At 39.7% G+C, this 10274-nt stretch overlaps 1 pseudogene; it reads left to right on the top strand.

Annotated features, from left to right (window-relative positions):
• The first annotated feature begins 521 nt into the window (after positions 1-521).
• LOC121030067 (CUGBP Elav-like family member 4) lies at positions 522-2571 on the top strand (annotated as a pseudogene).
• Positions 2572-10274: the final 7703 nt, after the last annotated feature.

Here is a 10274-nt window from a genome sequence, read left to right as displayed (position 1 = left end):
GATTCTGAGTAGATGTGCCATTATATCTGTTAGGTCTTGCACATGAAGTACAAAAATTCCTTTCATGACTGATTAAATTCAAGGTCCCACATTAATCACGAGCTGTGTGTTTATCTTTCATTTGTTTCTCTTAATTAAAAAGAAAAATGGAAATTTAAGTAGTTACCTTCAACAGCATTACAGGAAAAGGTAGCAGGCATATGTGACCTACTTTATTTAGAGATCAGTAAGTTAAATGTTTTAATATTTTCACATAGGAATTATCCAATAAACAGATGCACACATTTAGCTCAATTGAATGGAAGAAAAATAGACTATAAATCTTCAAATAAAAAATTACTCAAGACAAACCCACATGGATTATTTTAAGAAAACTGTCAGTTAACATTAATGACTTCATATGATGAATTCCAACACAGTATGGCTCCCTAAACCCAAAGTGTGCTGTTTTGCAGCAGCATCTTCACTTGTTCCTAGTCTAAGGCAATGAGTGCTGGCAGTAGAACTGGATAGGGATAACGATGCTTCAGGTGGATACATCCCTCAAGGTGAGAAACCTCCTACAGAAGACCAGCAACAGCACATCTCTCTCAGTGGCATATTCCAAACCATAATGTACCATAACCAAAGGAGCAGGTTGCTAAAGAATATAATCATAGTGCTGTCAGAATTAAGAAATAAATATTTAGGACATTCAGTTCAATTTACATTTCAGATAGGCAATGACTAATTTCTCACTATAAGTATATACTAAATATTGTATCTTCTATTTTATCTGGCAACTCTATATAATAAGTTTCCAAAGACAAATAAGAAGAACATATTCAAAGGCCAATAAGGAAAACAGAAACCATTTAAGGTATTTCACAGAAAATTTAATACAGAGAATTGGTTACATGGGTATTGGAAGGCCTATGAGAGCAAAAGGGAAATAGTGAGGTCACTCGGATGTTAGTAACTACAGGAAAGAGCTATGATTTGCAGGTCTGAGGCACAAAAGGGAGGGGCTTATTTCCTGGAACCCACAATGAAAGGAGAGGTAGCAGAGCTGTACCTAGACCTTGATAAACGGCCCCACCATTGATAGGCAACATGGGGAAGGAACCACCCAAGGTAAAGTATGAACCCCGCAAAAAGTTCCAGGTGGGATTAACAAGACCACCAAGGAAGACAAGGAGCCGACTCTGACTACTGTGGAAAAGAGGCTTGCTCTTGAATTGGTGTTAGCTACTGCTGTATTAATGCTGATATCAACCCGCCTTCTCCTCCTCCAACCATTGGTAGAGCCCAGCCTGACACAACCTGGCCAGGAACTCTAAGAAATACCATTCCCCTCTCCTTAAAATACACAGAGGAACACAGAAAGTGTGAATAGGGGCAGAAGGCAATTCCTCAAAGACCATCTTTTTGAAAATCTGGAGAAAAGAATAAGGTTCAGAAAAAAATTAGAACATTAATTTAAGTTCCAAAATTAACAAACTAAAGAATTAACAGCTGAAGTGACAGAATTAATAAGAAAGACAAAGACTTTATGTAAGTATAAATAATTTCATCAGAGTGGTTAGGATAATATTTCTCTTATAAAAAAGAATTTGATTTCCTATAAGCTGCAAATAAATTTGGCAAGGTAAAATTAAAATTATTTTAACTAACAGGCAGAAGAGAAAAATGGCCAGTACCAGAGATCAAATCAATCAAATGGAGGAAGGTCCCAGAGAATTTTCTTAGTGTTAAAAACATATAAAAAAAAAAAAAATGAAATAAAGAGCTAGACTATTCCAGGAGCCTCATCCAGTCTGGTGGTCAATCTTGCCACACTGACAAGAGTACATGATGCTAAAAATGCAACAGATGACTGGCCAGGTGGGCATGTTCAATCCCATGGCCATCCCACTTGGGGCTCCCAGCACCCACACACCAGCACTGATACAGCAGCGAGAGGCACTGATGGCGTCATTTATGTCGGATGGCCACCTGAACCCCAGGGCTGCCTTCATTGCTGCTCAGATGCAACAGATGGTGGCCCTCAAGATGAACGTCCTGGCGGCCTCACCGTAACCCCAGCTTCAGGCGGCAGCACCTCTCCGGGCATCACTTCACCAGCTGTGCGTGCCTAGCGCCCCATCCCCTACTGGGGTGACCGGCTTCACAGGCCTCCCCAACAGGCCAGTGGGCAAGCTACCGTGGAAACTGTTTCCCACTGGTATCCCTGCCCCCCTACCCAGCACAGAGGCCCACCACCACAGGCTCCCTGCAGCAGGCTACTGGAATCAAAAGTATTCAGGTCCCACGGCCTATTGTGCCAAGTATGGTCAGATAAGACAGGCCTTTCCTCAGTAACTTCCATTGATCCCCCAGCAACAGAGGGAAGGCTCTGTGAGCTCCAACCTCCCAGCCAGCGTGCAGACCGTCAGCCAGGCCATGAATGTCTTCCGGGGAGGGGCGGGGCATGAGAGGCTCAAAGTGCAGCAGAAGCGGCCCAGAGACGCCAATCGCCCTTCCGGTGCACCTACAGGTCTCTCCCCTCACCCCGGGGGGAAGACCAGGACACGTGCAGGGCAGGATGCTTAATGGGCTACATTAAAAAACAAACCTCTCTCTCTGTATTTGAAAATGAGAACTTTTGGGGCGCCTGGGTGGCGCAGTCGGTTAAGCGTCCGACTTCAGCCAGGTCACGATCTCGCGGTCCATGAGTTCGAGCCCCGCGTCGGGCTCTGGGCTGATGGCTCAGAGCCTGGAGCCTGTTTCGGATTCTGTGTCTCCCTCTCTCTCTGCCCCTCCCCCGTTCATGCTCTGTCTCTCTCTGTCCCAAATATAAATAAACGTTCAAAAAAAAAAAAATAAAAAAGAAAGAAAGAAAGAAAATTAAAAAAAAAACAACAAAAAACTACTTCTTAAAATTGAATATTTCAGAACAAAATGGCGTATCTAGTACTAAGCAAGTGAGTATCATAGCCAGGACATTTTGGTGAAGTTTCAGAGTCCCAAGAATAACATTAAATTCCTAAACGATCCCATAGACAGAATTCTAGTTCCTTACAAAAGAACAAATACCAGACATTTCATCAATAACTCTGCCAGGAAACAATAGAACAATATGTTTAAAGTCATCAAGGAAAACTTTACAAATTAGTAACTAAATGTCCAACAAAAGTGGCATTCAAAACTAAGGAGAAATAAAGCCAAATAAGATTTTGGTTTGTTTCCAAAAAAATTTTTGAAGGAAATATATAGAGATTACTTTCTCAAAATGATACAGCATAAGGAAGAAAGAGAAAGATATAATTGAAAACTGAAAAAAAGGGGGGATGAACAAAGAAACCAATAAAACATAATAAAAGAAAATTAAACAGAAACCAGCTAGTATTCACAGAAAACACTTTTCAAGTGTAAATTTATTGAACAGTGAAAGTAATTTTAGAAAAAAAAGGTTTTGATTTGTTGAATAAATATATTGGTAGAAAATGTAGGTAAATGTAAGGAGGTAGGGTTCTGAATGGGACAAAACAATGATGCTTTGTTTGCTTTATAAACCCTAACATAGAAACAGAAATAGCAACTGGAACACCAAAGAGAACACAGAAGCAGCAATTTCAGCAAAACCAAGTTACAAGTTATCCCCATCACCCTACCCAAATGCCCTGAACGTGAATGAAACAGCAAATCCTTCATGGACCCCTCATGGGTTTAATAGCAGTACAAGTAGCTGGGAGAAGAAAAAGGGACTACTAATAGTTCTAACGTCTCAGAGTCCAATAAACCCCAGCAGATATTCCCATGCATATTGAGAAAATCGGGAAACAAGAAAAAGTCTCTATAGGCTATAATTTGTGGGTGGGAGGTTAAAAATATTTACCAAGCCTCACTACACTGGCAGCATGAATATCAGAGTGTCCTGGGGTAGCTTAATCTCTGAAGAGCTAAGGTGTCAAATATAGTGGCTACTACCCATATGTAGCTATTAAGCTAGTCTGGTTTCCAATTTACTGATAATATGAAATACGCACCAGGTTTTGGAGACTTAGCGGCCCCTCCACAAAAACAAACAAACAAACAAACAAACAAACAAAAAAAAAAAAACCACAAATTATCCCAGGCTTTTATTTTGATTTAAAATTAAAATGTTAATTATTTATGATAAATAGGATTGTGTAAAATGTATTGTCAAAATTAATTTCATCTGTTTCTTTTCATTTTTTTCTAATGTGGCTAGTAGAGAAGTTAAACTGCTTATGTGATTCATACCCATATATCAGATGGTGCTATTCTAGAGGTTCAGACATATCTCAGAAATCTTTAGAAACTGACAGAGACTTCCAAATAGTGGGGGTAGAATTAAAACTGAGTAGAAAAGAAACACGAGAATAAATGAACAATTTCAGATACTGGGAAGAGAGGGTTCTTTAAGAGGTAGTTAAATCCAAAATGTGGGACTTTATATAGGAAAAATGACTGTTTCTCTGGAAAATCCATTGTATGAAAAAGGGAGAGGAAATTTAGAAGTATAAAAGAGACTTACAAAACATGACCAAATTAGATAGTTTATACTATTTTCAACTTCATTATTTGTGTATCTCTAGTATCATATCAATAATAAAGCCCATCTCTTGAATTTTTCATTTCAGATATTAAGTTTCTAAGTTCTAAAATTTCTATTTGATTATTTGGTTTTGCAGTTTCAACTTCTCTGCCTTGAGTTACCATTCAATAACGTGTGGTATTGATACTTTCTTTATACCCTTGAATATACCTGTAGTGGGTGTTTTAAGCTCTTGATTTGCTAATAACAAGATTTTTGTTACCTCTAAGGCTGTTGCTATTGATTTTTTTGTTTTTCCTGGCTATGAGTCACATTTTCATTTTTCCTAAATGTTTATAATATATATATATATATATATATATATATATATATATAAATGAACATTGTGATACTATGCTGCTGAGTGTTGTGATTATGGTGTCTTCCTTTAAAGAGTGTTGATTTTTATTTGAGAAGAAGTTTAATTACTATCATTTAGCCAGGACTCATTCAGTTTTAGTTTACATTGAAGATAGATCACTCTAATCCTTGGGTAAGACTAGATTAGCCTTTGCCTCAGTGTGTGGCTTTTCTTTTTTCTCATTTGTATTCCTGTTATGTTCAACAAGGTGTCTCCACTCTGGCTAATGGATGTGTTAGTATCTCTTAGAACTTCATGACCTATGAAATCTCCATCCAGTTTTTAGTTTCTCAATGACAGTTCTTTCTCAGGCCTCACATAACCTGCATATGTGTTTAGTATTTCGTCAAAACTCAAAAGGAAACCTATGCAGATTTCTGAGAAATCAGAATCCCTGGAATCTGATTTCTGACACTTCCACCTTGCTGACCTGATGATCTTTAAAATTTGTATTCCATTTCCTAGTACCATAGTTTGCAAAGTACATTATAAGAGAGGGTAAACATGGAACTCAAATCAAGTGTTTTCCTTCTTCAGGACCATAGCCATGCACTATCTGCTTTCCAATGCCCGCCCCCCCAAATTGCCTCATATTGTCTGTCAAATTTTACAGTTGTTTATAGTTGGGAAGAGCCAGATCAACTATAAATTATTCTATCATGGAAGAGACTAGAATTCTACAGGGAGAAATTGATTAATCTAAAGTCATAGTGTGAGAACATCCTCTCAGAAAATTATAGACTAAACAGATATGTAAGTTTCACAAAATTTGGCCACTTGTTAGTTTACAGAGGGAAGTTCAAATCTCCAAAAATAAAAACTTATGGACACTAGCAGTGGTGAATTTGTAATTGAATAAAAAAAAAGGTATACAACTGTCGGAGTCATAAAATAATTCATAATAACTTAAAAGAATTTAGAATACAAAGTATGTTCTTTTGCAACAATAAAATAAAATTAGAAATCAATAATGGAAAGATATCTAGGATATCTGCAGATGTTCAGAAATTAAATAACATATTTTAATAACATGGGTCAGTGAAATCAAAATGTAACATAGAGAGCATTCTGAATAGGATGAAAATGAAAATACAACATATTATAATTTGTGAGATGAAGCTAAAATAGCACATAAGGGAAATTTATATCATTGAAGAGTTCTGTTATTTTTTTGTTTGCCTTAATAAACAAGAACAAAAAGAGTAAGTTCCACCCAAAGTAAGTAGTAAAAAGAAAATAGTAAAGATCATAGCAGAAACTGATAAAGTGAGAAACAGAAAAATAATAGAGAACATTAATGATATCAACTATTTTTTTGTAAACATAATATAAATTGAAAAAATAACACAACTTGTCAACATAAAAAGAGAAAAAAGTTATCAACATCAAGAGATGTCTATTTTAGCTTCAGAAATTAAGATAATATTAAGTATGCTAATAAATTTGACAACTAAGATAAAATGAAAATAAATTTTAAAAAACATGAATTTTCAAAGTTGACTCAAAAAGAAATAGATAACTAGACTTCTGGGGAAAATGGCAGAATATGAGGATCCTAAGTCACATCATCCCACAATACAGCTACATAACACACACATCAGTGTAAATTGCCCAAAAATTGACCCAAGGCTGGCAGAACAGACTCTTCACAACTAAATCCAGAGAAGAGGCCACATCCAAGAAGAAAGGGTAGAGATGTAGTGGGAGCCAAAGGGACTCAAGGGACTGTCTGCAGGAGGAAGGAACATTGTGGGCATGGAGAGGAGAGAAGACTAAATCCCACAGCAGGCACTCCAGGTATGGGGGGCCCACACAGAGAAGACAAATCTCCATAAACTTTGGCTTTGAAAAGCAGAATAGTCTAATTATAAGTGAGGTTTAACACCTGGAACTTTAACAGTCAGCATGCTGGGCTCTGAGAGAGCCAGCAGGGGGCATTCCCATCCTTAAAGAGACAGCCACAACAAACAGCCCTGCCAAGATACAACATAGAAGCAGTAGTTTGATAAATACCTGGGGTATTCGCAGCAAACCAGCATGGAACATGCTGGCAGCTGCCTCTGAGTTCTCCTGTATACCTGCCCTCTCCAATCAGCCTTTGGCTGGAGCCTGTTGAAAGTGGTGCCACAAGTCTGGCTGTGTGCAAACAGCCTCAACAGGAGTCACTGCCACTCTAAAATGACTCCTGCCCTAAGGAGAAAGAAAGATAACCACACACACCAGTCTTACTGTGGCCTCAGTAGTGGCAACAGGAGCAGAGGTATGGTCTGACTACAGGCCCCACCCACCAATGAAAGCTTCTCAGGGGATAATACAGGGAAAATGCCTTGCAGTTCAATGCTACTGCATCTCTGGCATATGTCTGGTCTGACTCACCTCAAGAAGGAGGGCCCAAGGAGGCCCCAGACTATCCTATTAACAACACAAAGACCAAACCCTGTCCACAACAGGCAAAAAGAGCCATTGCAGATGACTGACTGAAGACAAATCTACCACAGAGGGGCACATGCAGCACACACAGGAGGCACCCCTAAAGAACCAGGTGAACAGGGGACACAGCACTTTAAGGCACAACAGGAACTCTTCTTCATAAGGCCACTATTTACAAGAGCAGGAGGTGTAAATGAATTTCCTAATACATAGAAACAGACAGACAAAATGAGAAGACAGAAGAATATTCCTCAAATTAAAAAACCAGGACAAATATCACAGCAAGAGAGCTACATGAAACAGAAATAAGTAATATGCCTGATAGAGAATATAAACTAATGTCGTAAAGACAGTCACTGGGTTTGACAAAAGAGTGGATGATCTCAAAAAACATAAAACATAAAAAAGAACCAGCCAAGGATGAAGAAGTCAATAAATGAAATTAAAAATACACTATAGGGAATAAATAGTAGACTAGGGGAAGCAGAAGAATGGAACAGTGACCTGGAGGACAGAGTAATGGAAAGCAATCAAGCTGAACAAGAGAGGGAAGAATGACTAATAAATAATGAAAATAGATTAAGGGGAAGGTGGCAGCATAGGAGGATGCTGGGCTCACCTTGTCCTGCTGATCGCTTAGATTCCACCCACATCTGCCTAAATAACCCAGAAAACTGCCAGAAGACTAGCAGAACAGACTCTCCGGAGCCAAGTGTAGACAAGAGGCCCATGGAAGAGGGTAGGAAGGGCAGAGAGGTAGTGTGTGCTACAAGGACTGGCGGGAGCCAGCCGGGGTGGCTGAGGGGCAGCTCGCCCAGCAAGGCAGAGCCCACAAGTCTGGCTTCCAAAAGCAGAGGGGCCAGACTGCCTGAGTTCTGACAGCTAGCGGGACTTAACATCTGCAATGTTAAAAGTCAACAGCTGTGCTCTTGGAGACGGGGAGGGCAAGAGGGCACTGGGAGGGAGAGTTGCTGAGCCCTGGAAGAGAGAGCTCAGCTCCGTGGGGAACAAAGGTGCTGGCAGGTGCCATCTCCCTCTCCCATTCCCCAGCTGAAATTCCAAAGGAACCAGTTCCCATCACCGAACTTCCTTCCACCATGCAAACACCCAACGCTGTGTTTCTGTGGATCCATACCTCTGATGGGTCTGCCTCCCTCCTGGTGCTGCAGGGCCTCTCCCTCAGGGGAGCACCTACGGCAAAGTGAGCTGAGCCTGCCCCTCCCACCCCTGTGCACCTTTCGGATCCACCCTGACTAATATGCCAGATCCCATCCAAGCAGCACCACAAGCCTGGCAGTGTGCAAGTAGCCCAGACAGGGGCCACACCACTCCACAGTGAGTCCTGCCCCTGGGAGACGGGAAGATAAGGTACACACCAATCTGACTGAAATTGACATAATTCAGCATCCTTTCTTAATAAAAATCCTCAAGAAAGTCAGGATAGAAGGAAAACACTTAAACATCATAAAAGCCATTTATGAAAAGCCCACAGCTAATATCATCCTCAATGGGGAAAAACTGAGAGCTTTCCCCCTGAGATCAGGAACAGGACAGGGATGTCCACTCTCACCACTGTTGTTTAACATATTGTTGAAAGTTCTAGCATCAGCAATCAAACAACAAAAGGAAATCAAAGGCATCAAAATTGGCAAAGATGAAGTCAAGCTTTCACTTTTTGCAGATGACATGATATTATACATGGAAAACCCAATAAACCACCAAAAGTCTGTTAGAACTTATACATGAATTCAGCAAAGTTGCAGGATACAAAATTTATTTTTTATTTTTTTATTTTTTTAATTTTTTTTCAACGTTTTTTATTTTTGGGACAGAGAGAGACAGAGCATGAACGGGGGAGGGGCAGAGAGAGAGGGAGACACAGAATTGGAAACAGGCTCCAGGCCCTGAGCCATCAGCCCAGAGCCTGATGCGGGGCTCGAACTCACGGACCGCGAGATCGTGACCTGGCTGAAGTCGGACGCTTAACCGACTGCGCCACCCAGGCGCCCGCAGGATACAAAATTTATGTACAGAAATCAGTTGCATTCTTATACACTAATAATAAAGCAACAGAAAGACAAAAAGAAATTGATCCCATTCACATTTGCACCAAGAATCATAAAATACCTAGGAGTAAACCTAACCAAAGATATAAAAGATCTGTATGCTGAAAACTATAGAAAGCTTATGAAGGAAACTGAAGAAGATACAAATAAATGGAAAAATATTCTGTGCTCATGGATTGGAAGAATAAATATTGTTACAATGGCAATACTACCGAAAGCTATCTATACATTCAATGCAATCCCAATCAACATTGCACCATCATTCTTCTCAAAACTAGAATAATCAATCCTAAAATTTGTATGGAACTGCAAAAGACCCCGAATAGCCAAAATAATAGTGAAGAAGAAGACCAAAATGGGAGACATTACAATCCCAGACTTTAGCCTCTCCCACAAAGCTGTAATCATCAAGACAGCATGGTATTGGCACAAAAAACAGACACATAGACCAATGGAATTGAATAGAGACTCCAGAATAGGACCCACAAACGTATGGCCAACTAATCTTTGACAAAGCAGGAAAGAATATCCAATGGAAAAAAGACAGTCTCTTTAACAAATGGTGCTGGGAGAACTGGACAGCAACATGCAGAAGAATGAAACTAGACCACTTTCTTACACCATTCACAAAGATAAACTCAAAATAGATAAAGGACATGAATGTGAGACAGGAAACCATCAAAACCCTAGAGAAGAAAGCAGGAAAAAAACCTCTCTGACCTCAGCCATAGTAATTTCTCACTTGACACGTCTCCAAAGCCAAGGGAATTAAAAGCAAAAACGAACTATTGGGACCTATGAAGATGAAAAGCTTCTGCACTGCACAGGAAACAATCAA

This window comes from Herpailurus yagouaroundi, unplaced genomic scaffold (genome assembly GCF_014898765.1).
Source record: "Herpailurus yagouaroundi ecotype Mexico unplaced genomic scaffold, PumYag 139, whole genome shotgun sequence".
NCBI classification, from domain to species: Eukaryota; Metazoa; Chordata; class Mammalia; order Carnivora; family Felidae; genus Herpailurus; species Herpailurus yagouaroundi.
The sequence above is the reverse complement of the archived record's forward strand: the minus strand, read 5'-3'. Positions and strand labels throughout refer to the sequence as shown.